The 2925-nt window shown below is 38.4% G+C and overlaps 1 protein-coding gene across 1 annotated transcript in view; it reads right to left on the bottom strand.

Moving 5' to 3' along the window:
* Positions 1–2788: 2788 nt before the first annotated feature.
* The window catches only part of LOC119568403 (venom protease-like), a 6730-nt gene continuing 6593 nt past the window's right edge, over positions 2789–2925 (bottom strand). Inside the window, 1 exon segment of the mRNA XM_037916906.1 lies at positions 2789–2925. This exon segment is cut by the window's right edge and continues 884 nt beyond it. The gene's annotated coding sequence lies outside the window, so the exon portion shown is untranslated.

Here is a 2925-nt window from a genome sequence, read left to right as displayed (position 1 = left end):
TAATTGTGTAAAGGAAAAAAAAGAAGAAGAAGAAAAAAATTCGTTCTCGAATAATAATGGAGGCCTGGCGTGGGCACTCGGCCGGCCCTTCGCTCTCTTCCCTTTCGACCTTCGTGGGGTAAAAGCTACACCGTTATCGAATCCCCTAATAGATCATACAGATTTGGCCTTCATTTTGAAATTCCCATGCATATGTCGAGAGCAGCTCTCTGTCTTCGTCCTCCACGGAAAACAGAATGAGCTACATAGGGCGGTGTGTCCAGAACAGTACTTATCCGCGAGGAGTGAGCAAAACCGGAAACTGGAGGAGGCGGCCATGACAGCTTCTCCGTCCCGTGGTGGTTTTAAATATGGTGAGTTGATTTTCCCCCCCATTCGTTCTTAATGCACGATTCGTATTTTGTATGATAAGTTGAGGTACCATGACGTCCTTTGCCTCTCTCAAGGGAGAATTTAGCTAATTTATGAATAACGGCAGCTACTGTGAAAGAGGATAAGGCACTAGGGACTCATTACAGCAGTTCTTAGAATGTATTATATTATTTATTGTGTTTATCTTCATACTCATTAGTGATTATGGGTAAGTAAAATTAAACATTAATGTTTGTAGTCCGGGAATCACTATATATATTTTTATTATTTAATTATTATTTTTTTTTACAGTCTCAAGAATATCTAACACCTGTATTGTAATGAATGTAATCAAGTTGTATAAATGACTAGTTTCTTTACCCCTGTACATATCGCTGGGAATTCATTAATATAAACTGTGTATTTGTCTCCGTTTCTTGGGAGAATATTTCCCCGTGGTGGCGGCTACCAGGCTAGAAGTTAAAGAAGATTAGTATCTTCTCTTTGCTCTGCAAGGGAGCTGAATTAATTTGGACGTTAAGTATAATTTTGATTTCCTAATTGTTAACCCCAGGTATGGCAACACAGGGGGGGGGGGTTGCTGGCTGTGTGTGTGTCCGTGTGCGTGTGTGTGGAGAGCTGCAGTTGGGCCAAACTCGGTGTTGAATCAAGTGCTGAAACTTTGAGGCTGGTGCTAAAACTTGCACTAAAGGTGCTGAAGCAATCACTGAAGCTGTTGATGAAGCTGACCGTGAAGCTGGAGGCCCCGTCTTTGGTGCAACATACCTCCCAATTTGGGGGGAATGATGCATCGTCGTCCATGGCGAGTTGGGATGGAGTTCCGAAATGGGAGAATTTTATTTTATACGTTTATTTATTTATTTATACTTTACTTTCGTAAAGCACGCATGTTAGTAGTTTTCGTATATACACATTAAGTACATTTCTTAATTTTCAAAGAGCCATAATTCTGCCACTAATTTTGAGCAAATAAAACAAGTAACAAAGCAGATAACAGGTTACGTAAAAATGCCTAATGGCAATTTGAGGATAAAAGTCTCAATCTGAACACCAGGAGTATTCATTTTAGGGAGAGAGGGGTAAAGAGGAGGGGGAAGGGCCGGCCACCGGCTTCCCATAGAAAGTACCAGTTAACCATACTTGAGGTAATTTGTAGATTGTCGACCCTTACATCACACACACGCACACCCACACACACACACACACACACACACACACACACACACACACACACACACACACACACACACACACACACAACAACAAAAAAAAAAAAAAAAAAAGCCTTACTTTTGCGTTCATGCTTCTTGAGTAATAAGGTGCTGTACTGGACTTGCAGCATGTTAACCAGTTGAGAATATACTACATGATTATGCTCCTTTACCCTATATTACACTACAAAATCATAACACTCAGTGTATATATTTACCCAAATGTATCATCACAAAGTTCGCTAGAATCTATTCACGTTATATATTATAACTGTATAATGTACTTGTTTGTACTTGAATGTATTTCGTATAGTTTTCAAGTACTTTGAGTTTTAGAGTACAAGTGTCATTAAATATTTAAACTCCCAAATACAAGTACATAAAAATCTGTACTTAAGTCCAAGCACAAACACGTGTACTTGGATCCAACTCTGATTATTTTGTTACTCGAGTAAATGGCACACACACGCACACTCTTTGATCAATATTATAACGTTCTATGGTTTTCTATTTATTGGGTCCATGTTTGGATCTGAGTAAAAGTAACATCAGCATGTTTAGCTGCCACTAGCTATTGCAGCTGTGAGAAGTCGTTGCAAAGGTCGCAGCGAATTTCCAAAGATATTTATATAAAAAAGTTTTTAAAGTTTCAAGGAAAGGAATGTGCAGCTATAGTTGTTAATTGTGTTGAAAGGTTAATGCCGCACCATTTCCATAATAGATACCATTCCGAAAATCAAAAATGCCAGGAAATCGCAACTGAAAAATATTACACTTCCAAGCCAACGGAGACTCATACTTACTGTTTTGCAAAAGAAAAGATAAATAAATAAATAAATGAGTTTGTGTTGGAAAATAATTTGATTTTTTTTAAATCTACCAGTCACGATCTGTTACAGCCAACTTAGGATTTTTGCCTGATTCCTGACACGGGTAATTCTGTAATTCACCCATAAAAGGGCATGGTAAATTAGACTTGTGCATCATGTGATGTGGTTCTCTCAAATATCGTATCTTTAATTTCCGTGTGTGTGTGTGTGTGTGTGTGTGTGTGTGTGTGTGTGTGTGTGTGTGTGTGTGTGTGTGTGTGTGTGTGTGTGTGTGTGTGTTCCCGGCTCCTCATATCCTCCAAGGTAGCACAAGTAAATACATAGGCAACTTTATACATAAAGATGTGGATATTTTCATGAATGACAATCACAGTATATTTTACTATGCTGAAACGATATATTTCTTAATGAAGTACAAAACGTGCGTTTCATACAAAGGAACAAGTCCTTAGAAAACATAAAAGCAAGATGTGATTACAAACACTGTCGTTATTGCATGATCATGTGTGAAA

The sequence above is a fragment of the Penaeus monodon genome, chromosome 43 (assembly GCF_015228065.2).
Source record: "Penaeus monodon isolate SGIC_2016 chromosome 43, NSTDA_Pmon_1, whole genome shotgun sequence".
Classification (NCBI taxonomy): Eukaryota; Metazoa; Arthropoda; class Malacostraca; order Decapoda; family Penaeidae; genus Penaeus; species Penaeus monodon.
Note: the sequence above shows the minus strand (reverse complement) of the source record. Positions and strands in the feature narration are given on the sequence as shown.